Below are 25,057 nucleotides of genomic sequence, written 5' to 3' on the forward strand. Positions count from 1 at the left end.
AAAGGAACCTTTGGCGATTGGATCCCCACGTGTTCATCATGATGCTGGCAGCCTGTGGAGTGGACTTAGCAGTTTCCCAGTTTCCCCAGAGCCACCATGCCGTGAAACACTGCACTGGGCACCGGTGTGGATGCAGGGCCACTGAGCACGTGCTGGGATTGTTGGAATCATGCAGGAAGGTTTGGGCTCAGTGACACCAGGAGCACACGGGACCCACCCCCAGGGGCCTAACCCTGCAGCGTGCACAGCACAGCTCATGTGGCCTTAACGCAGGCCAAGCTCTTGGTTGAGGTGGATGGGAGTTTACAGAGCGTTTTTGAATCTGTTGCTTTCATGGCAGCTCTGGAGACAGGAAGCCTCAGATTGCCCTCTCCCGTTCTGCAGATCAGTGGGGTTAGTTTGCTAGGGTGCATAGCAAAGGACCCCAGACTGGGGGGCTTTAACAGCAGAAACGCATCGTCTCACAGTTCTGGAGGCTGAAAGTCTCAGGCAGAGTCCAAGGGAGGGTCGCTTCTGAGCCCTGGGGGAGGAGCTGTTCCAGGCCCCTCCCGTCCTTCTGCTGGCTCCCTGGCAACCCTGGGCATCCCTCTGCAGCGGAGGCATCACCCTGACCCCTGCCCTCGTCTTCATGTGCAGTCCTCCCCGTGCATCTGCCTCCCAGTTTCCCCCTTTGCGAAGGTACCAGTTATTTTGCGTCTGGGAAATGGGCTTCAGGGGAAAAAGTATGCCGATGTGGGCGGTCAAGGCCGTTGGCCACAAGGAGATGCTTTTGCTGGGGAGACTCCATGGCCTCGCCAGCCCCCGACCACTTCCCGCCCTTCCTGAAGGGCCTGCAGGTGGACCTGTGCGGAGGTCCAAGGCCCCACAGTGTGAACACCTGGTCAGAGTGTGAGAAAGTCCCCTCCTCCAGCCTAGATATGGGGGTTGGGGTTTATGAAGAAAAGGAGGCACCCAAGCTCTTAGGTAGGCTGGTATGATAACTCAAAAAAAAAAAAAAAAAAAAAGAATAAAAGAAATGCATTCTGTACTCACCGTAGAAGCAAGTGGAAGGTTAGAGAAGGCTGAAGAAGCAGAATACACCACAAACCACTTCCCAGAGGCCACCCCTGACCCCCCAGGCCTTTCCAGCCCTGTCCCCCCTTTAACTCATAGGCAGAATCTTTGCGGTACCACGGGCGCTCTGGGGAGGACCCCGAGGTGGCAGACGCGCCCCAAATTCATGTGACGGGTCGACAGCGGCCCTATGGGAACACCTTCTCCCCACCCCGCGTCTTCTCTTCTCGGGATCTTAACTCTTGTGTCTCGTTTGAATAATCCCATTAGCCGGTTGTTGCCTTTTTCGGGGTGTTCATTGATTTCACTGGAGTTTTTCCTTTCACCTTTGTATGGTCTTTTTTTTTCTGGCCCGCCCACAGCAAGCAGAAGTTCTCGGGCCAGGGATCCAGCCCATGATACAGCAGTGACAATGCCAGGTCCTTAACCCACAGTGCCACCAGGGAGCTCCCCGCCTGTGTGGTCCCCTCGTCTGCTCAGGTCTGTCTCTACCTCGAGAGCAGCCGCACGCCCTGATTTTCTCTTTCCTTCTGAGCCTCCGTCGCCTCCCTTGCGCCTCTCTGCACATCTGGAATTCATCCCACCGTGGAAGCCCCCAGGGGAGGCGATGTTCTTAAGACCAGCCAGCTGTCCTGGTGTCTCAGGGGCCAATTCTTGCCCCCTTAAGATGCTCCTTGTAATTGCATGTGAACTTTTTACGCGGGGGAGGGTCTGTTCAGGGCTGACTGTTGGGAGGAGGCTGTTGATTTAGGGAAGGGATCCATTTCTGCCTCCTGCTTCACAGCCCGGCCAGGTGCAGGCTTCCTGCAAAGCAGCTCCGTGACTCGGTCCAGTAGGTCAGCCTCGGGCACGTGCACACGGGGGTCATGGGGTGGTGGTAGCGTCAGCCTCGCTGTGCATCACTGTCCTTGTTTAAGAATCTGTCCCCGACATGGGCTCCGTACTCTGTTCGTTACCAGGCAAACGACCAGTGCGTGGGGAGGAGGCCCCACAGCTGGCGAGGTGTCAGGAGCACATCTGGGGTTAGCTGATGCGATTATTCTCTTGAGCCGACACCATCAGCGCCTGTGGGAGAAGCGGCGGCAGGTGAGGGAAGACGACGTAGCATGGGAGGAAAAAAAGCAAAAAGAGCCCCTGTGGCAGGCTGGGCCCCCGGAAACCAGCTGTGTGACACCGATCCCCGTGCAGGTTCACTGGGGCGCACGCTTGGGCTCGGCGCACTTGGAAGGGACCGGGGGTGGGGGCCGAGGGAAGGCCTTGGAGACCGCCCGGCGCTCCCAGCCCTGGCATGGACCTTCCTTCTTGTCTGGGTTGAGAAGGGGTGAAGGGCATCCATTCACCCCCCACCCCTTCCCCGCCGCGTGGCTGCCCCCGGGCGGGGGCCTGACCTGGGGGAGGAGGGCCTCTTTCCAGGAGGCGGTTGTAGGCCGGGTCCCTCTGGCCACCAGGCTCCCGGCGGCAGCTGGGATGGAAAGGGTTCCGGGGCCACCCCCTGGCAGCCCCCTCACCTCCCTGGGTAAATGCAGTTTAGAACATCCTGTGCTCTGGGTGTGGGAGGGTCTTGGAGGGCACAGGTGGAAATGAGGTCTTCCGCTGAATGAGACTCTGTGTCTTAGTAGCGTTTCCCCTTTTGTCTCGCAGCATCTTCCTTCTCTGGACCGAAGCCCGGGTCCTGGGACCGGTCCTCTGACGTCGCAAGCTGTTGCAGGTAAGTGATGCAGACGGAGCGTCTGATTGAGTGGCCGTGCAGGGGGCTGAGTCCTGACCCAGGGCCCTTCAGGTGGGAGAAAGAGCTTCCCGCGACCCTTCGCAGCCTTTCCTGGCTCTGCAGGCGTCTCCCTCACGGCCCTGTCTTCACATCCTTGGCAGCGCCCCGTGTCCCCGGCACAAGAAGGTCAGATGTCACCAGTGTGCCTGGCACCAGCCAGTTCCCAGAACAGTCCCTGGTTTCTGTTTACCTCGGTGACTTCCCCTTCTGTGGCCAGTGGAACGTTCTCGCTCTACCCAGAAACCAGCTTGTCCTCTGTCCTGACAGCCGTGGGACGGAGCCCAGGTTGGCTGTCCTGTGGTATTTGCACAAAGGAGTTATTCTTAAAACCTAAGAGGCTCTGCATTTCCCAGACAATGGCCACCAGTGATGTGTCTCCGGGAGAGGTTTGTCCTGGGAAGAAGTGCAGTGGCAGGACATGTGAACGGAAGCATTAGCAGGTGTTCAGGAGGAAGAGGGGAGAAAGTGGCCTGGGAGAACATTCTCGGGTGTTTTCTGGACTGTTCTTGATCTTTATTCCCCGGGGCTGGCAACAGTAGGAAACCCTCTTTTGTGAAATTGGTTGGGGTAGATCAGGTAATATGGGGCAGGCTTCATGTTTTAAACCAACCAAGGAGGAGTTCCCACTGTGGCACGGTAGGTTAAGAGTCGGACTGCAGTGGCTCCGGTCACCGTGGAAACTCAGGTTCGATCCCCAGCCCAGCACAGTGGGTTAAAGGATCTGGTGTTGCTGCAGCTGTAGTGTAGGTCACAGCAGTGGTTCAGATTCAGTCCCTGGCCTGGGAACTTCTTTATGCAGAGGGTGCAGCCAAAAAACAACCAAAAACCAACCCATGACACTTGCCTCATGGGGTGAAAGGATTGGATCTACTTGAAAGTCTAATTAAAAGGGATCCTTTGCATGCTCAGGTGGAAGAGGGGCGTTGAGATGGAAGTGCCCAGAGGCTGCTTCTTTTCAGGGTCCGGTTTGAATAAGAAAAGCTTGGATTAGTTCAGGTTATTCTTTGTGTTCTTCTTTAAACCACGTGTATCTTGTTCAGCTGGGGGGAAGCTGATTGAATTTTGTTCCAACTTTCTTCCCTCCCCGGCTTTTCCATCACATCTCTTTGTTTTCCAGTAAGGTTTGTGCTTTCCGACGGAAAGAATGTTTGGGGACCGGCTGCAGGTTATGACCTGGGGGCTTTCAGTAGTGAAGGCAGGAATTCGGGAGTGTTCTGGTCCCAGGGTCAATCCTTACCCCACTGCGGGTCTTAAGAGACTTAAAGTACTTCTGCCCCAGAAGCCGCCAGCAGCAAGGCGGTGCCCTGGAGGCTGTGATCTGTTTGGGTTGCGGTGAAAGTCATCCACATTCCTGGCATTCTTTGGAGCTGGCATCGGAGGAATGCTGCGGTTTCTGAAATCCACCAGCAAGAACGCAGCCTGGTTCTTTGCAGATAACCCTGATGGACCCTGGTGCTGGTGCAGCATGGCTCCCTGTCTGACCCCACGTGGTCCACCTCTGGGTTTGGAGTTGGGGTCCGGCTTGGCCACTGCGGACCCCCTGCCAAGCAAAGCTGAAGGAGCTCCATCCAGGCTCCCGCTCGGCCTCCGTCGTTCCCTGGGAGTCACTTAGGTGGTTTGCTTCGTCTGGCACTGAGCCAGGGTCCCGGGGCAGGGACCTCAGGGAAGAGGAGGCAGGAGGTGGGAAGGGGGCTTCCATCCCAGGACGGGCTGAAGCAGTGGCTTGCCTCCATCTGGTCGTTCGCCTTTGTTTGCCTTGGGGATGGAGAGTGGCCTGCGGCCATGGGGGGATTTAGGGAGTGGGTGTGTGTCTCCCAGCATGTCAGATGACCGTCTGGTGGCCGTGGCCAGAGGAGGGTCTTGACACATTTGGCCTATTTCTGTGGCGTTTTCCTCCAGACACATAAACGCAAAGTGCAAACTTTTTGCTTCTGAGTATTCACAATCTGATTTGTCCCAAGTTCGTCCTGAGACAGAACACCCTAAGGTTTCCATTTCTACGTTCCGCGTTTTGCTGCTGCCCGATTTTGCGATTTGCATGTCGTTCCACCACCTCGGGGTCCGCTTCCTAACCTGTTTCTGATCCCACCGTTATCACCGGCAGGAATGGTTTCCGAAAGTGCCCAGGGAAGCAGCTGTCAAGGTGAAGGGCCAGGTGGGAGAGCAGGGGCTCTGGTTCCCTTCGCTTTAAGACCAGCGTGACGGACCCGTGTCGCCAGCGAATGACAGGACTTGGCCCGACATCCCCCCAAGGACTGTGCCAACCACGGAGGAGTTGGGTGGGGAGACCGGGCTCCGAGGCCAAGGCTGACTCCCACGACCCAGCCTCGGCTCACGCCCTCCACATACTGTATTTCCTTCAGCCTGGGAACACTCTACACGTCTACCCATTTTGCAGACAAGAGTCGTCGAGGCTCAGAGAGCACCTCGTTCGAGTTCAGGTTCAGAGGGTTGTTACTAAGCCTGTCTGTGGGCCCCAAGCCATCCTCCCTTCCTGGGGGGTTACATGGGCAGAGGGGACAAGTGTCCCTGGGTCTTGCTGTGGTCCGTCGAACTCAGTTTTGAGCCACAAACATGAGCCACGTAGGTAACTTTTAAAGTAAATATCAACAGGGGGAAGTACATTTTTCCTCTTAGAACTATAAATTTATGTAAAACAGGGATACCGTGAAGAAAGGAGCTGGGTGATCATAACGGCAGGTGCCATCCAGGAGGTCCCGTTGTGGCGCTGTGGTTAACGAATCCGACTAGAAACCATGGGATTGCGGGTTCGATCCCTGGCCTTGCTCAGTGGGTTAAGGACCCGGCGTTGCCATGAGCTGTGGTGTAGGTCGCAGACACATCTCGGATCCCCCGTTGCTGTGGCTGTGGTGTAGGCCGGCAGCTATAGCTCCGATTCGACCCCTAGCCTGGGAACCTCCATATGCCATGGGAAGCGGCCCTAGAAAAGGCAAAAAGACAAAAAAAAAAAAGGTGAGTGCCGTCTGACTGCCCAGACTTGCCCGTCCACACTCTGTAGGGAGAACTCTGGCGGGGCACCGTCTGCCTGAACCACGTGGATAATCACTGACAAATTCTCGCTCGTCAGGGGTTACTTTTCAGACCAGGAACCTCCAAGTATTCTGATTTTGTGCGGGGTTTTGTTTTGTTTTTTGTCTTTTGGGGGCTGCACCTGTGGCCCATGGAAGTTCCCAGGTTAGGGGTTGAATTGGAGCTATAGCTGCCACAGCCCCAGCAACCCTGGATCCAAGTCACATCTTCGACCCACACTGCAGCTCACGGCAATGCAGGATCCTTAACCCACTGAGCGAGGCCAGGGATTGAACCTGCATCCTCATGGATACTAGTCGGGTTCATAACCGCTGAGCCCCAACCGGAACTCCTTGTTTTATTTATTTGATGTGAAATTCACATAGCATTCAATTAACCATTTTACCTCCACCTGGTCTGAAAGCTTTTTCATCACCCCAGAAGCATACCTCCTTCTCAAGAAGTAACTACTCTCATTGTCCCCTGTCCCCACCCCCCAGCAGTCAACAATTGGTTTACTTTTGATGTTTGAATTGGGTGCCAGTCTGTACATAGGGAGATCCTGCTTTGGGGACGGAGCAGCAAAGTCCAGCATCCTTAACTGCAGACACCAGGCCTGCAGGGCTGCTCTGGAGGGGGACCTGACATTGCATGTGTCAGGTGACCTGCTGGGGAGAGGGAGGACCTGGCCCTGGCCGTGCATCGCCCGGATGCGAAGCAGTGTTCAGCTGCATCAGTAGGCCTCCCCTGGGTGCTGCCTCCTTAAAGTAAATGCTGCAGTTGACTGGGTGAGGTGAGGAGCTGCAGGAGGGGGTGAAGCCCGGGCATGAGGGCAGGTAAGAAATCCGCAAGCGTTCAGCTAAAAAAGGGGCACCTGCATTCTCCTTAAAAGCCTCGTGTTTCGTCTCCTCACCAGCCTGCCTTTTCACCCTTCGTAAAGCAGGCATGTCCTGAGGACAGATGCGACATTTTTAACATATTTGAGGCTGTGGAGATAAAAGATGTGAGTGGCAGGAAGATTCCACTGTTGTTTATTTTAAGAGGCCTCCAGTCTCCTGCCGAAACCTGCTTGGACTACAAAGAACTTCGAAATCGAATCGGAAAACCCTAGTTCCCAGATCTCTGGCTCCAGGCTTCCTCTTTTGTTAGCTCATTATTTAAAGCCGACTGGACTGACTGCAATTTTGGAAGGACAGAGGGAGTGCATTCCATTCTTGGGTCAGAAAAATGTCTGTGCAGGAGTTGCTGCTGTGGCTCCGTGGGTTACGAACCCGACTTGTAACCATGAGGATGCAGGTTCGATCCCTGGCCTCGCGGGGTGGGTTAGGGATCCGGCGTTGCCATGTGCTGTGGCGTAGGTCACAGATGTGGCTCCGATCTGGCATTGTGGTGGCAGTGGTGTAGGCCAGTAACTACAGCCCTGATTGGACCCCTAGCCTGGGAACTTCCATATGCTGCACTTTTGGCCCTAAAAAGCGGAAAAAAGAGAAACGAAAAATGTTTCTGCAGAGAGCTTTGATTTTTGCTAAGCATAGACAAATCTCAGTTGCACGTAAGCATTTTTCATAAACGAATTTCCCTGGACCTCGGTTTTCTCATCTGTAAAGGTGGAGCCGCTCTCACAAGGTTCTCAAAGATCAGAAGGAATCGAATATGCACGCAGACTTGCTCAAGAGGAAAATATGGGACGATTCTTGGAAAGATCCAGAGATTGCAGGGAATCTGGGAACCAGGATTTGAGAAATGAAACTGCTCTTCAAGAATTGAACTGGAGGAGTTCCCGTCGTGGCTCAGTGGTTAACGAACCCGACTAGCATCTATGAGGATGTGGGTTTGATCCCTGGCCTTGCTCCATGGGTTAAGGATCCTGCGTTGCTGTGGCTGTGGTGTAGGCTGGCATTTGTATCTCCGATTAGACCCCTAGCCTGGGAACCTCCATGTGCCACAGGTGCGGCCCTAAAAAGCAAAAAGAACTGAACTGCATGTTCCCCCAACCTGTGCTTCTTACCATGTCACCTGGCCTCTGCTGCCCAACTAGCGTGCACCTGGCCCAGGAATGGCCACCAGCCAAGGCCAGCAGTGCTGTGCAGGACCTGCGCCAGAGCTGCTTTTTGCTCTTGCCTTTCCCAGCACCCTGCTCTTGGGCTCCCTCACCCTTTTGAGCCAGTCCTCAATGGCTGGATCAGCAGGCAGGCAGTGGATTGGCTCACCTGTACGTGGTGTGAGGGGACTGGGCCATGGCATGTCCAGGCTTGGGAATGTGCCTGGACCAGGCGGTGATACTCCCAGGAAAGTGAGGACATGGTACCCATGCATCCTTTCCCGGGCTTTATGCCACGTGGCTTCTCTGGACGCGCAGCTGATGGGGGCCACGGGGCTGCCCGTCCCGAGCACGTCACATGGCTTCTCAAGTGCTTTGTCCTCCTGACCTCAGGCTGCCACCGCCGGGCCCCAGAGGTCAGGAGAGGGGTTCACACGCCCCGCTGGCGAGAGTAAACAGTTTGGGGCCCTCTTGCCCGGAGGTCAGAAGCTGGCCCAGGGGACAGCCGAGCAGGGGGTCCAGCCCAGCTTGGCTCGAGGTGCTTGGGGATAAGCCGCTCCTGTCCCAGTGACGTGGCTGCAGGTCCTGGAGTCCTGTGTACAGTGGTACACGCGGGGTCTCCTTCCTTCTACTCTGTCCCAGTGGGAAGGGACCCGAGAGGCCCCCGAGCTCGGCATTCAGCAGAGGAGGAAGCAGAGACTGACAGGCCAGTGCCATGCGAGGTCACCGTGTCACAACCGTGTGTCTTCCCGGATGACCGGCCAGCTGCCCAGCCCGTCCGCCCGGTGGGGTCCGCCTTATTCTGTGCCTGGGTTGTGTGCCGGCCGCCCTGACTCCTGGGGGACAGGAACCCCATTCCTGGGCAGCCCTGGTCTTCGCGTTCAGTAAACACTTACTGTTTCCGTGTACGAGCTGGGACGCCCAGCCTCATCTCTCCCCTTGGTTTTTGCTGAAATGAATTGTGCAAAGCATTGACTGGTGCTCTGGGCTGGCCTGGGGTGTCCTCTGATGGAGCTCAGGGGTCTGGGCCTTGGCCCCTGGAACGTAACCTTTATCCGTAACAGATGTGTCGCTGTGGCCGATGGTCTCCCGTGGTCCTTTTTCAGCGGGTCCTCAAGAGCGCAAAGCGATAGGCGGAACGTTGCAGGTGTAGGCGACTTTCTAAAGAATAAGCCCCCAGCCCTTAGCAGATTCCGCAAATGATGTGGGTCCTCAGAACCCCTGACCGAAGACCGCCTGGGGGAGAAGGTGGCCGGAGAAAAGCCCGAGTTGGTCTGCCCTTGAGCAGGAGCGTTGCGCCCAAACTGCACTGCAACTCTTTGCTCCTCCTCGGGTTATCATTGCTCTTGCTGGGCGTTCAGTCCCCATGGTATTTGCTCACTTACAGAGCGGGAGAGCTGTGGCTTAGGGGAATGTCCTCTGGATTTTAGCTGAGCTGGGGCTTGCTCTGACCCACACCTGAAAATCGGAGATGCTGTGCAGGTGGGGGACAGGGACCCATGGGTCAGCGGATGGAGAGGGGGCCCCCTGAACTGTCAGGCTGCTGGGCGTTCAGGTCTTGAGCGCCTTGAGCAGCTCCGGAAGAGAATTTATGGATCTCAGAGGAGGGTGGGTTTCTCTTCCGTGCTGTGTGTGGTCTGAGGCCAAAAGGCAGAGGAAGCCTGAGGAAATGGCATTGTCCGCTGTTTGGGGAGCCCTCCTGTGGGCTCATTTTCTACTCGCTGTCAACTTGCAGAGCTTTCTTGATTTCTCCTGCTCTCCTCCCAGAGGTGGGTGGAGCCAGGTAGGAATCAGTAGCCTAAGTCTTCTCATGGGCGAGGGAGGGAGCTGGTGCCCCAGAAGCAGTGATTCCACAGAGTTCTCACAGACCTTCTGACCTTGACGCCAGCATGCAGGTCCCCACAGCAAAAGACCTGGGATGGTGGTGGAAGGCTGGGCAGCGTTCTAGAACCATCCTTCAGTAGAACAAGTCCCCTGGCTGCAGCAGTCCTGGGAGGGGGTGCTGGATGGAAGCCCCTTCTGGCTGAGATCTCCAGATTTCCAAAGGACTTAATGTAACTTGAGAACCGGGCCTCCATCTACCGAAACATAAATTCTTTTTTTCCTTAAATTTTTTTGCACTTTACTGTATTTTAACTATGTCCAATCTTTCGAGTTAGAACATGATAGGAAATAGTATTACCAAAAAAAAAAAAAAAAAGTATAGGTGTTCCCATCATAGCTCAGCAGTTAACGAACCCAACTAGCATCCATGAGGACACAGGTTCGATCCCTGGCCTCGCTCAGTGGGTTAAGGATCCGGCATTGCCGTGAGCTGTGGTGTAGGTCGCAGACGTGGCTCAGGTCCTGCAGTGCTGAGGCAGGTTTGCATATGTCGCTAGAACATAGTTTGCCCTCTTTGGGATGCTGAGTTTCTGTAGAAATTCCTCAGGGTACCATCCATGAGTGGGCTTCAGAGGGATGGGGCCCGGGGACAGGGTGTGGCTGGGCATCAAGAACCAGCAGCAGCCCTGTCCTGGCTGCCCTTCTGAGGAGGCCTGGTGGGGCTGGGGCCAGCAGGACCAGATCCCTTTTGGCTGAGGTCTGGCCTTCTGATGCTGAACTTGGAGTTCAGATCCTGCAAACCCAGGCCCCAGAGGCCAGGCTGCCAGTTTATCAGCTGGATGTGAGAAAAGCTGATGATACCCTGACGGAGCAAATAGAGCAGCCCGGATGTACAGGGAGGTGGGCAGGATGTGAGCTGGAGGGTCGTCAGTGGGAGGAGCAGCTGCGTGGTTCATCTTAGGACCCCTTTTCTGGGGGCACCTTTCCCTCCCGCCGGACCTGTGTGGTTCCAGTGGAGCGTGGCCTGGACTCTGAAAGGAAACTCTCTGGGTTTGAATCTCAGGGCCTCCCCCGCTGCGTGGCTCCGCCCGCAGCATCCCCTCTGTGGAGCCTCCATTTGCTCATCTGCAGAACGGGGATGGAAGCTGCAGGTGAGGGAGGGCGGCGCCTTCCCACTTCCGCCCTCGCTTCCTGGAGGAGTGGATGTGTGTGGATGATGCTGGACCACAGGGCAGGGACCGGGACTGCAGGCTGGGAGGCCTTGAGCCGCTGCATCCACAAGGATCCCTGTCCTGGCCTCAGCGACACGGGGCTGCCCCAGCTCGTTTCTGGTTTTGCTTAGCGAGGGTGGGTGGTGATTTTAGAGCCCTGAAAACCGCTCAGCTGTCCCCACACATGTCGCCATTCGGGGCGCCCTGCCCCTCTGGGATCACAGTGCTTGGGGGCCCTGGGTCAGACCAGCTGCTGCCTCCTGGCCAGGACTGGGGTGCCGCCCACCTTGAGTCCTGCTGTTACAGGCTCTTCCCTTGGCCAGACCAGCACCCGTCCTGTCTACACGTAGTCCGTGAGTCGTTTATCCCTGATTAGAACAAAATGGTGTCTCAGTACATTTTTTAAGTAAAGGTATCGTTTCAGATGATTCCTCATGCTCGCATATTTTAGCCTCAGGTGGGTTTCTGATGGGCACATTTTAAAGGGTCCCAATTTGATGGCATTTAGTATATTCCCAAAGCTATGCAACCACTACTCCTGGTTCCAAAACGTCTTCCCAACCCAGCAGGAGACCTGGGAGCCTCCAAGGGACATCCCTCCTGCCCCCCAGCCACCCCCCAGCTGCTGGCAGCCACTAACCTGCTTTCTCTCTATGGATATGCTTCTTCTGGATATTTCTTACAAGCAGAACCGTGCCATATGTGACTTCTTGTGATTGTCTTTTTCCATTTATCATAGTCCATTTAAGGTTCACCCATGTTGTAGCGTGTGTCAGAATATCCTTCCTTTTTTATTCTTTTATTCTATTCTAGTCTAGTCTAGTCTAGTCTAGTCTAGTCTATTTTTTGCCTGCACCCGCGGCATATGGAAGTTCCCGGGTGAGGGATCAAATCCGAGCTGCAGCTGACACAGCTGCAGCAATGGGGGATCCTTAGCTCACTGCACCGTAGTGGGAACTCCAGCTGTCCTTCTTTTTAGTGGATTGATCTTTGCCATTTGGAGGGACCACTCTGGGTTAGTCCACTCATCCATCCGTGGATGCTCAGGTTCCTTTGCCTTGCGGCTGTTGGGAATAGTGCTGCTGGGATTCATCAGATACTGTGATGCGCTCAATTTTTTAAGAGCTGCCTTCTCTCGTTTTCGAGCTCTCACCAAGACTCTTAGGTTTGGACTCCAGCTTCCTGCCTCCCCATCCCCACTCTGCCTCCCAGGACTGTCCCCGTGTCTTACACATCCCCAAGAGGCAAGGCTTGACCTGGCATTGAAGTCACCCAGGGCACGGCTCGGCTCGGGTCACTGACACACAGAACCCGGCTTGGTGCTGTCCGATGTGGATTCATCGATCTGTGTGTTAACACGGCAGTTCCCGGAAGTGCTGTTTACAGGGCGGTGTCGACAGCAGGTCTGGACCAGGTGTTTCTCCAGGTGGGGTCCCTTGGTCAGGAGTGTGTGGAGGGGATTTCCCGTCGTGGCTCAGTGGTTAACGAATCCGACTAGGAACCATGAGGTTGCGGGTTCGATCCTGGCCTTGCTCAGTGGGTTAAGGATCCAGTGCTGCCGTGAGCTGTGGTGTGGGTCACAGAGGAGGCTCAGATCCCGCGTTGCCGTGGCTGTGGTTTAGGCCCGCGGCTACAGCTCCGATTCAAGATTCAATAAAAATAAAAAAGTAATTTAAAAAAAAAAAAGAAAAGGAGTGTGTGGAGGCTTTGCTGTGAGAAAGCAGCCTTCTGAGCCTCCTCTGTGCTGCTGCCGCAGGGCTGCCCCTCACCCCACCCCACTCCCGCCCCTTTCCACCCCTGCCCTGGGGTTGGCCTGGGGGTTCATATGAAATCATTGCATCAGATGGGGCCCCCTGGCCTCCTGATAGGATTGGCCATAGAAAGGTGGGGGGGAGGGGGTGTGGAGAGGTGGTCCGTCCCTGAAGCATGGCCTAGAATTCACTCTGGTTCCCCTGACCTAGGGTCCCTGTCTCCCCAAATTCCAGTAACTGCATCCCCCCCCACCCCTTCCGCCTGCCTCAGGGCGTTTCTACATCCACCTGCCTCGCTGTCACTGTCACTTTACTAAACTCACTTAGATGAGGCTGATGGGAGTGACAGCTCAGCCTGTCCCTACCCAGTGAGAACACGCCGGTGGGGCCCGGGAACCCACACTTCAACCCCACTGACCCAGCTGGGCACTGACATTCTCGGCTTCATTGGGTTCACACCTCGGACCTCCGCTTTGATTCTGTCCCTGTCTTTGGAGCGTCCGTCAGAGGAAGCAGTGTATCCAGAACCCTTCCTGACGTCCAGAGTTTGCAGGTTTAATACACATCTGCCCACAGGCAGGACGTGGGGGAGCAGGGAGGATGGAGCCAGTGCTGTCGGCTGTGGGGTGGATAGCCCACCTGGGGCCCCCTCGCACCCAAGCACTTGGCTGCCTTTCAGCGACTGCGCTTGGCATCCTGAGGTTGTTGCAAGGCTGTGTCCCGGTCTGTACCCTGCGAGGGAGGGGTCCAGGGCTGTGTCCTGAGGTTGCAAGGTTGTGTCCAGGTCTGTATCTCCAGCCCTCTGGCTCCAGCCACCCATTCTGTCCTGGGCAGGCCGAGTGGGGACCTGAGAAAGCCGCTCTGTCTGTGCCCGTTGTGTGGAAATAGGCAGTGCCCTTTGTGGTGGGGGATGCGGGAGAGCGAGGCAGGCTCGGGAACGGGACTGTGAGCCGGGTGCCAGGGCCTCGAGGTGGCTGGGGACCATCTGAGGGCGTGGGGGCGTTGCCACGGGGGCAGAGGGCCGCCAGGCAGAGCAGAGTTTGGGCATTAGCAGAGACGAGGTGGCCCTTTGCCCCATTCCCGGGGTGGCCTGGCTCCCCCAGGAGAACGCCCCGAGTGTCAAGGGCAAGAAGGACGGACCCTGGGGACACGGCGGCAGGCTGCAGAGGAGGAGCAGTCTCCGAGGGAGAGGGTGGGCACCCCAGGGAGATGCTGGAGAGACACCTGCCTCAAGGGCCCACCCAGAGGGCCAGGAGGAAGCCAGCCCCGGAGGCCGTGGAGAGGTCGGTGCTCAAAAGCCTCCCGTGAGATGCGTGAGGGCAAGTGCCCTCGGAACCCGGGGCTCCGTGTGGCCTTCGCCAGCCCCTGATGGCAACAGTCTTGGCCTTGAGGCGGGAGCTGCTTCGGGGCAGGCAGGGGAGGGGGCGCAGCTCAGGGCGGTGCGTAGCCCAGAGGGACGACTGAGCAGCCAGGAGCTGTGCCAGCCGGGCTGGTTCTGGTGGGGGGCCCGTGCCACCCGGGGCTCTGCTCCAGCCAGGGCTCTTTGGCTGTGGGCACATCCTTCCTGCCCACCAGGAGGAGGAGGAAGAACAGGGCGGGGGGAGCATGCAGCAGAGAGAAGATGCCACCAAGAATCCCTTGGACGCCTGGGTGTGAGCAGAGGATGCAGGCGTTCGAGGAGGAGCCCCTTCCTACTGGGGTTGGGGGAGGGTTCTTTTCTCCCGGACCCTCTTCCTGACCCTCTGTAACAAATCATCGTCCCGGGGCGCTCGGAGGCGGAAGGAAAGCTTTTCCGTGCTGCCCTCTGGCTCCAGGTCACACTCGCTCCCGTGCAGCCGCCTCTCTTGCAGTTATTTTCCTGGGAGGAAAATAACTGATTATCCAAGGGCCACGGGCCGGATCCCAGAGCCTCCGTGAACCCCCCCTCCACCCCCGCAAGAAACCTGTCGGGTTGGTTGAATTGCGTGTCATCTCTGCCTGGTACGGACTTGGCACAGAAGCTCTGCTGAAAAACAGGATGATTTCACACCAGGTTTGCTATTTATGCTTTGATGAAACTCACACATACGCGTGCGTGCGTGCACACACACACACACAGAGCCGATGTTCAGGCTGTCCTGTTAGCTCTTCCCCATCCGCTCAGCTTGGGGGTCCTGCTCGGGTCTCCAGGGACCGGGCTGCCTGCCCAGCGGACAGAGGAGGAGAAGCTTGTGGTCTCAGAATTGTCTGGAAAGGCACCCAGCTATCCTTGGGCTGGGCTCCTACCTGCCTTGGGCTCGTGCAGCTGGGACCCTTGGACCAGGTACCTGGCCTCCCTGCGCCCGCGTGTCCTCGAGTGTGGGATGGAGGCAGTCGTCTTCCGCGTCATGGGGTGGCTGTGTCGGGTCCCCAGTGAGCAGCCAGAAGCGCCTGGAAGAGTGCCTGACACACACTCCCTGCCCAGCAAATGCTGGGTGGGCTCCTGGGCGCCTTTACTGCACGTCCAGATACTGGGGTTTTTACCGATGGAAGGTTTGGGGCGAGCCTGCCTCGACCAAGTCTGTTGGCCTCCTTTTTCCCACAGCGCTGTCTCTGTGTCACATTTCAGTAACTCTTGAACTCTTTTAGACGTGTTTTCCTTTTTAAAATCAGCATTTATTTAAATATTTCCGATGATGACACCTGCATTTGTTCTGCTGCTCTGTGTCGGGTGATCTGTGATGTGACTGTGGCAAAACGACGATGCTTTGAAGGCTCAGGGGGTGGGAGTTAGCGGGGTTGAGCAATGAAGTATTTTTTTCATTAAGGCAGGGCCGTTCTTTTAGCTATGATGCTGTTGCATCCTCCGGAGACATTATATAGGGTGCATCTAACTTTGATGCACCAAGAAAACCCAAAAAAAATGCTGTGACACGCTTCCTCTTGGATTCGCTTTGTGACCGTGGTAAGAACGGAGCCTGTGTATCTCGGAGGCCTGCCTGCAGTTTCCTGGGGCTGCGGAACAAAGGATCATGAACTGCCTGGCTTAGAACAACAGAAATGGGTTGTCTCACAGTCTGGAGGCTGCAAGTCTGAAATCGAGGCGTCCGCAGGGCTCTGGGTCCTTTGGGCGCTCGAGGAGCCTCTATCCTTGCCCCCTTCTAGCTCGGGTCGTTTACCCGCCGTCTTGACGCCCACTGGCTTGAGCAGGATCACTTCCTTCCCTGTCTCTTCACATCTTCCCTCTGTGTCCCTCTGTCTCTACATCTCAACGTCCCACCCTGCAGCAGTAGAACCTCATTTTAACTTGATCACACCTGCAGAGGCCCAGCCTCCAAAGGTCAGATGCACGGTCCTGCGACGGAGGACGTGAATGTGTCTTTTTGGAGGACCCTGTTGGACGGACAGCAGTTGGAGTGGTTGGCTCTTTTGCCTGTGTGGTGGTGTCTGCAGTAGCTCACGTTGCTGTCTCCGTGGTTTCCAGCAGCCTCCAAGAGCAAGGGGTCTTGCTTTTCTTTGTGTTCATCTCCCAGCTGCACCGTGGTACGTGGCACACGGCCAGCACCCCTGCGGTTTGTGACTTCAATTAAGAAGGACTCTGCTTCTGGTACCCATTCGGCTTTTGGGACAGAAATCTGCACTGGACAGACCCGAGGAGGGCTGCGACCTTTAGCCTTGCCTCAGACTTGCAGCTTCATTCATGTCCAGGGAGACTCGAGCAACCCTTAAGCTCCTTGGTTGGTGTAAATAATTCTTTATTTTTTTTCCTTTTTTTTCTTTTTTACAGCCACACCTGCGGCATACAGGGGTTCTCAGGCTAGGGGTCAAATCAGGGCTGCAGCTATAGGCCTCCGCCCCAGCCGTGTGGGATCCCAGCTGTGTCTGCAACCTGTGTCACACCTTGTGGCAACTCTGGATCCTTAACCCATTGAGCAAGGCCAGGGAGTGAACCCACATCCTCAGGGACACTATGTCAGGCTCGTAACCCGTTGAGCCACAACGAGAACTCTAAATGCCTTTTTTTTTTTTTTTGGTCTTTTGTCTTTTTACGGCTGCACCTGAGGCATATGGAGGTTCCCAGGCTAGGGATCTATTCGGAACTGCAGCTGCTGGCCTATGCCACAGCTACAGCAACGTGGGGTCCAAGGTGTGTCTGCGACCTACACCACAGCTCATGGCAACGCTGGATCCTTAACCCACTGATCGAAGCCAGGGATCGAACGTGAGTCCTCATAGATGCTAGTCGGACTCGTTAACCACTGAGCCTCTAACTGCTTCTTACTGAGGGGTTGTTGCTGCACCCCACACAGACCGAAGGACCCCTTGCTGACCCAGAGCTCACAGCCTGGCTGGAGAGACACACAAATAAACAAGCTGTTACAGGCAGGTGGTTAGCTCCTGCTATAGGGGACCCTGGGGGGCCAGGGCTGGTGACCCCAAATGTGGCATTGATTCAGAGAACAGCCTGTTGGTTTTAGGGCTCTGGGCATCCCTAGCAGGTTGCTCAGGGCGCTGCGGCTGCGCAGGGTATCCTGAGGGCTGGCCGGGAGGAGACAGCGAGAGTAGTCAGGGACCGGGGATGTTCCTGGCCCCGCAGGAGGGTCCCTCAGGCCCCCACATACAGCACAGTTTGATGACTGACACAGTGATGGACCCAGCATCTTCCAGACAGGCCGGTCATCAGAATTGGCTCTTTTGGCTCCAGTGAGAAGGGCGACAGAATTGTGCTCTGGGGAATTCTTTTAAAGGGAGCCGAGAGCAAATTCTGAGATACTCGCTAAGTTAGCCCCTTCTGTGTGTGTCTTGGATAAAGGAGGCTCCAAAATCAGTTTATAGCTCTGTGCCTAAGTGGACTTGTGACCCACTTCACCAGACAAGGGAGTCGGACATTCCTTGAACCGCCAGCGACCCTCCCACAAGGCCCCAGGCCATTCTCATGGTCCCCTGCCCGGCTGGGCTGCCCTGGGGGGAGCCAGCCAGTGGCCTCTCTCTCACCTGGTCTCCCACCCCCACCCTCTTGCCGGTTCCTTGATGTCCAAGGTGCAGTCGTATCCCCAAAAGGTCACGTCTACCCGCAACCTCAGGATCTGACCTTATCTGGAAATAGGGTCTTTGCAGAGGTAATCGGTTCGGTTAAGATGAGTGGTCCGGAGTTCCCACCGTGGCGCAATGGGATGGGCGGCGTCTCTGCAGTGCCAGAACGCAGGTTCGATCCCCAGCCCGGCCAGTGGATTAAGGATCCAGAGGTCCTGCAGCTGCAGCTGAGGTTGAAACTGCGGCTCAGATCTGATCGCTGGCCCGGCAACTCCATATGCCAAGGGGCAGCCAAAAATAAAAAATAAGAAATAAACAACAAAAAAATGAGGGGACCCTGACCCCATGACTGGTGTTCTCAGGGGATAGCCATATGGAGAGACGGGGACACGGCCACGTGATGACTGAAGCAGATTTCAGAGCATCTCCAGGCCCAGGAACGACAAGGCCTGCCCGTGATGCCACAGACCAGGGGCGAGCCTGGGACAGCTTCTCCTCCCAGAGCCTTGGAGAGCCGGCCCCCGAGACTTTGGTCTCAGGCGCAGCGTCCGGAGCTCGAGAGGATGGTGTCTTTGTTTTATGCCACCTGGTTTGTGGTGATGGTTAGAGCTGCCCTGGGAACCAGCGTATCCTCACCCTGGCGAATCCTCACTTAGAAGAGCCGGAGAGGACCTTACAGGCGAGGGGAACGGCCCGTCAGGCTGAATTTGTGAGTTAGTTTGAGTCCCCAGCATGTCCCTATTCGGGGACACCACTACAGGGGGCCATCTCATCTTGGTCTCCAAGCATGAGGATGATGGGTGCCTACTATGTGCTCGCTGAGTGCCTACTATGTGCTCACCTGGGGAGGCAGATGTGACCCTCTTCCTGCTGCAAGAGATGCAAACAGAGGCTCAGAGAGGTTAAGTAACTTGTCCAAGAACACAGCTAAAGCTACTCCCTGGTTACACTCCGATCTGGCTCCAAAACCCCATGTTTCCTTGTGTGTCGGATGCCATCACCTTAGTTTAGTTCCAGATACAGGCGGGAAGAAGGACCCTGGTGATCAGAGAGCAGGTGCAGAACCAAGGACTATGCTAGAAGACCGAACAGGGCCCGGCCTCTGGGGCCTCTCCGTGTCTGGACGCTGGGCTGGAGACGGGATGCTGTGCCTGCAGTCCTGCAGCGCCTTGTGATGCAGGAGGAAGCAACCCGCTTATCTCCGAGGCACAGAGGGTGGGCCCAGGGGGAGGGGCTGAGCTTGTATCTGCTCCTAACAAATGTTTCCAAAGCAGCCTTTTCTTCCCTGGTCTTTTTCTGGAATTATTGTGTCTTGATGAATCCGTAGAGGTGAGATTCAGCTTGTGCCAGAAGGCACATTAAAAGGCTCAGTGCCGATCAGCGGGCTTTCTGGCCTCCAGACCTCTGGTCCCCACCTGCTTGTCAGTCCCCGCCTCCCGACAGCGGGGTCCTTCACGTCTTCCCTGTATCTGGAGCTGTGCTCTCCGGCCCCCTCCATCTCCCTGTCCCTGGAGGCCCCCACCCCCACCCCGCCCCACCACACACAGCTCGCAGCCTTATCTCTGGCCCTCAGCTGCTCTCTTCCTCAGCTTCTACCAGCTGCTGGAAATTTCTATCTAGGATTTCGCCTCTGCGCTGTGACTACATAAGGTGTCCTTTTGTGTTACTAAATATTTGTTCGTTTGGTGCAGGCTGGCTGGGCCCCCTAGAAGGGCCACCTGACATCGTGTCCTCAGAGACCCCGAGGTGGAGCCCTGTGCGGGGGGAGGGCTCCCCGGTCCCCCCACAGCTTAGGGGGCTTCCGTTTGCCTTGTCCCCCCCACTCCTGTGTTCTAATCACTGAGTTGAAATGTTGGGATGGCTCCAGAATCTTAAGGAAAGCGGCTGGTTTCAAAACCCTGCTTATTTGATTGGGGCCTAGAAGTGCCTCTACGAGGCTCTTGCTGTGACCGAGCAAGAATTTTCACAATAGTCCCTGGGATTTAGGGGTGCGATTCTGGGCCGGCCTCAGACTCACCTTCAGGAACGTGAGGCGAGCAGCGGTTGGGCGATGGCTGGTGGTTGGGGATCTTAGGGAAGAATGTTCCTGAACGTGAAGGCAAGGCCACGCTTAGTGATAGAGGCCATGACCCGGTCTGGGGCCTTGAGTCCCTTTGCTTCTTGGCACTCCAGCGGGGCTCGAGGTTTGCTGGGAAGCAGAGGCCACTTGGCCTAGAAGAGGAGAGCGAGGGTCTGAGAAGACCAGTCTGGGTCTGAACCTCTGGGAGGCGTAGAGCTTCCCAAGAGCCATCAGAACAGATGCCACGGAGGGCGTATTCATCACCGCAGACCCTGTGGTCTCGTGGTCCCGAGACCCGAAGTCCACAGTCGGGGTCCTGTGGCCCCGGAAAATGGGTGGACCGGAAGGAGACAAGGTCATGGACGACCAGGGCTGTATAGTCCCAGTGAGGGGGTCAGACTTACTGCAAGTGCAGGGAAAGGCCTTTGGAGAGACCAGTTAGCTAAGAGGCCCCGGCTGCTCTAAGGGAACATGGTTTCATTGTGTGTGTTTGGGGCTCGAGGTGCAGAAAGGCAGGGGGGATGAGATGCTGAGCCAGGAGCAGATGCGGAGAGAAGCCATCAGAGCGACCCCCTTTGGAGGCAGAATGGATAGGACTTGTGTAATTGCCTGCCTTTGAGGGTTTTCGACAGAGGACGTATGGTCCCCGAAGCTTTATTTACTCTCAGCCCCTTTCCAGGACGAGGTTGCCGGTCCCTGCTCTGTGCTGACCCATCTTTAAATACGCAGAGGCCCACTGTATTTCTGGAAGACAAGACGGAATAGCATAACGATGTCAGATCTTAGCCAGTGCCGTGCCAACAAAGCCAAAAACCGGTAGGGTTACTTTTTGAAGGAGTGAAGAGGCGGGAAGACGTATTATTAAATTATTCTAACGTTTTCATGGGGAAGAAAAGAATAGGTAAAAATAACTGAGAGGGGACTTTGAAATAGAACGATTCGTGGAGGCTGGTCCTTCCAGATGGAGTTAAATAAATAAGGGCTGATGTTGTTATAAAAACAGTAAAAATAGGCAGATTGATGACACAGCATAGGCCGCATTCAAATTCTGGTGTCTGTACCCATTTAAAATGCATTCAGATGACATCATGGAGGGGACAAATGGTTAAGGACCTGATAAAGGAGCAATTGCTTGGCCACGTGCTAATTAATTTAGTAGTGTTCCTAGCTGCGCAGCAAAATAAATTCTTTGTACATTCATGTCAGTCCACCACGCTTTTTTTTTTTTTCTAAATAGAGGAAAATAGATGCGAATGTTTATCAAATGTTTTATCAGGGGAGGCTTTGCCGTGCTTACAGGCGAAACCACAAAGGAAAGATTGATAGGGTCAGATAATGGAGCCTTTATCGAGTTTGCCACATGCATTGCGACATGTGCAAGTGACATGGGGAAGATATTTGCAAGAGATGTGAACTTCAGACCCTAATCGAGCAAAGGGATGCAAAGTGACAGTCATGAAGCAGGAAATACGACGCAGCCAGCATTTGAACATTTTCTGACGGATGGTCAAGGGATGTGAATTTAAACTCGGTCGTCTGTCCATTCTTGTCGGACGGATAAGCAAAGCTTTTCTTGACCTGCTGGCAGGAGGATGGAAGGGGACCCCTACTGTTTTGGGGGAGGATAAAGGGCTACAACTTTCCAGGAGAGCATCCGGCAGCGCTTGGTACTCTACTAGAAAGTCATCCTAAAGGAATAAGACAAAGTTCAGAAGACCGGCTGTAAAGATGGTCCTACTACCCAGGCGTGTTGATCTGTAACCACGGCAGGAAGTCGGAAGCCTGCGGGGAGGAGCAGACCAGGGGTTCTCCCCCCGCAGACCTGAAAACAAGCCCCGCTGGTCTGCTCGCACCCAGCTCCTTCCTGCAGCCTTTGGGGTGATGCCTTTGCAACCATTCTGTTATTGAATCATTGAATCGGTCCCGCGGCTCACCGCCTACAAAATCAGTACTCACAAAGATGCCTTTAGTCAGGGCTCCCTGTCATGGCTCAGAGGAAACGAATCCGACAAGCATCCGTGAGGATGCAGGTTCGATCGCTGGCCTTGCTCGCATTGCTGTGAGCTGTGGTGTAGGTTGCAGATGCGGCTTGGATCCCGTGTTGCTGTGGCTGTGGTGTAGGCCGGCGGCAACAGCTCCGATTCAGCCCCTAGCCTGGGAATCTCCATAGACCTCAGGTGTGGCCCTAAAAAGACCAAAAAAAAAAAACAACAAAAAGAAAAACAAAAAACCAAAAACCCCAGCAGGGCAAGGTGTGGGAAAGGGGCACGAATCTTCCATGCCCTCTCCTGCCACCCTTTCTCCGAACCTCCACTGTTCACAACGAAAGTACATTACATAGACACGACTGATTAAATCATGGGTCATTGGCGATTGATGAGGTCAGAGGGCAGGACAGAGCGTCCCATCCTCAGGTTACCTGGGGGAGGGGAGGCCCCCCCCACCCGTCACCTCATTAACATAACAAAAGACACCCTTCATGCTTCCCTTTGCTTAGGAAATCCCTAGGGTTTTAGGGGCTCTGTGCCTGAGACAGAACCAAGACCAGTATGTATATTTTCTTTTTCTTTGTTTTTTTTTTAGTTCTTAATATTCATTTATATAATTTTTTTTAATTTATTTTTTCCGCTGTGCAGCATGGGGACCAAGTTATACTTCATGTATACATTTGTTTTCCTCCCTTTGTTCTGTTGCGAGGTAAGTATCTAGACATAGTTTTCAATGCTACACAGCAGGATCTCATTGTACATTTTCTTATAAATCGCAGCATCACCATTCGGGAGCCAGGCTCCTCATTGGTAGAATCATGGTGCCAGGAGGAACAGGAATGCGTGTGCTCATTTATTGGCAAAATGACTCTCCCCAAGTCACAGAGAACTGGGAAGGCCGGCTCCATCTCCACTGGGGTCCTTGCATCAGAGGCCCTCGGTCAAGTGTTTGAAAGTGTTTGCGGTCAGCCTAGTGTCAGCCGTGCTCAGAGCACAGCCTCACGAGGCTGGGAGGGGAACTGCTGGTATCAGGGCCTGGTGTTTGGGCATAAGAATGAAAATTTATTTTATAAAATGTGTTGGGGGGGGAGAGTTCCCTGGTGGCCTAGCAGTTAAGGACTTGGCCTTATCACTGCTGTGGCTCAGGTTACTGCTGTGGCACAGGTTCGCTCTCTGGCCCAGGGACTTACCCATGCTGCAGGCGTGCCCCGCCACCAAAAACAAACAAACAAACAAAAAAACCCTGTATTTTTTAATTACAAAAAGTGGAAAATTTACGGAAAAGAAGCAAAAGAACAAGATTATCCATATGCGTAATTCCTGGACATAATTGCTGTTAGCATTTAGTGTGAAATTTACTCTTTTTCTATCAAATTTCCATTTCTAAGAACAGCAATGGAATGAGCTTTCTCGTAAAATGTGTGGATTTCCTTTTTCTCAATGTTATGTTGTATGGATTTTCCATTCAATTAACTACTAGAAGGTGAATCTTCAAGGCTACCTAACCCATCCTGGAGGTAGGACCCTCTCAGGCCCCCATGGAAGTAATTGTTTCCTTGTTTCCACGTCTGTATCACTGTAGGCAGCTGTGTGGATAAGTCACTTTGTCTCCACCTTTGAATTCCCCTAAGGACAGATGGTTTGAGGGGCTGTGGGATGGGAGAAGGAGTAGAATCCTGCCCTCTCTCCTTCCCTTAGTGAATATTGATGCGGTTTCTAGATTGGTGATTGGTGTATTGCCCTGAACATCTCAATTACTGATTCGTGGACCTGGCAGAAATGTATGCATTCCGGGAATTCCATTGGTTGGTTACTGTGCTGGGTGCCAGATCCTCCATCAACAGGTGCATCAAACTGAAGCGGTGGCCTTCGATCCCAGGGCGGGTCTGGCTCAGAGACAGGCAGTCACCTGAGGGGTGACCCTGGGTCCTCCCTTGTCCTCTCCTGGGCAGCCCTCTGGGGGCCCAGACAGGCTCTGTGGGGTTGGTGTCGGGCGGGCGCTGTATTTGCTGGTTGATTTCAACCCAGCCCTTTTGAGGGGGTGGTGGCTCTGCTCTCTGCCTGGGTGGCCTTGTTTGTCCCTTGCTCCTCTGATGACCCCTCTGGTTTCTGCAGCTCCTCTCCCATCTTCACAGTTTTAAGTTCCTATCTTGAACTTGAGCCTCAGATGTGGCATGTGCCTGTCATTAATGAGAACTGTCAGGAGATGCAGGGGCAGCACAAAGCCTTAGAACCTACCCCCTGCCCCAGGCTTGTCTGAATCCTTCTTTTGCATCCAAGGCTCAGAAATGAACCCCTGGGAACACCCTGTTCATTAGAAACCAAACAAGCCTCAGTTTCCTCTTTTGTAAAATGCGTGGCCCCAGCTGGACCTGCGGGTCCCAGAGGGATATCTAAGATGAACTTTAAAACGTTTTAAATTAATCTATACTAGAAAAGGTACATCAGTCTATCTGAGGAAGAGTTTTCTTTTTAAAGGATAGAGGCGTCCTTGTTAAAGCCATGGAAAGCTGCCTTTATAACTTTGTTGAATAAACTTTCTTGTTAAAAAGCCGGTCGGCTTAAAGAGGAGGAATAAACCGTTTGAGTTTTCGTGTTATTTTTAGCGGAGACAGCAAATCAGGGGCTGGTGTTTGGAGGCCACAAGTTTCGCAGTTTTACGCACATGTCTGCCCGGGTCAGGAACCTCCTGATGAGCCCGGCGGGTGAATGGCCTCCTCTCATCTCTGTTACATCTTCAGAGATAAGGATGCTTTTTCTTTCTAGTCTCTGGCTGGGGACCAGAATGGGAAAGTACGTCTACTCCAGGCGGATCACAAGATTTTACTTCCCAGCCTGTCTGCTGCCAGCTCTGTCACACAGGTGGGTGGCCTCCCCGTGTGACGCAGAGGCCGGCCCCACTCCACTAGACCTCCCAAACCCCGTAATTGGGGACCATGTGACATGCACGCGTGGGTCGTCTTTGAACGCCTCGTGGTTGTCAGCAGCAGGGGGTGGCACAGGGGGAAAAGTGCAGGGCATCACCACGGCACTGGCGGGTGTTGGGCAAACTGAGGTGTCTGTGGGCTCGTGGTCCACGTGGGCTCAGAAGGCATGGCGGAGACATCCCCCCTCCCCCTCCTTGGGGTCAGTTTCCCCGCGTTGTGGTCGCAGCTGAAGGATAAGCAGTGAAGGGAAGAGACAGGGTCTCCTCCAGTTGTGTGGTCCCCAGGGCACTGCGGTGCTGAATGAATGTCTGGAGGAAGCATTTGTCCATTCAGCTCATGGCACCAAACACGAGCGTGGGGCAGGCACCATGTTTGGTGCTGGAGGTGCCTAGGGGACCCAGGTTGGCTTTCAA

General features: G+C 54.9%; 1 protein-coding gene across 3 annotated transcripts in view; it reads left to right on the forward strand.

Annotated features, from left to right (window-relative positions):
- The window catches only part of SH3BP4 (SH3 domain binding protein 4), a 103,300-nt gene that overhangs the window by 35,122 nt on the left and 43,121 nt on the right, over positions 1 to 25,057 (forward strand). For 2 of the 3 annotated variants that reach the window (XM_047773830.1, XM_047773828.1), the window contains exon 2: positions 2,695 to 2,761. The gene's annotated coding sequence lies outside the window, so the exon portion shown is untranslated. Of the gene's footprint in view, positions 1 to 2,012; positions 2,140 to 2,694; positions 2,762 to 25,057 lie in introns of all 3 variants that reach the window. The other variant, XM_047773829.1, reaches the window with a different exon arrangement.

Source organism: Phacochoerus africanus, chromosome 3, assembly GCF_016906955.1.
Source record: "Phacochoerus africanus isolate WHEZ1 chromosome 3, ROS_Pafr_v1, whole genome shotgun sequence".
Taxonomy (NCBI): Eukaryota; Metazoa; Chordata; class Mammalia; order Artiodactyla; family Suidae; genus Phacochoerus; species Phacochoerus africanus.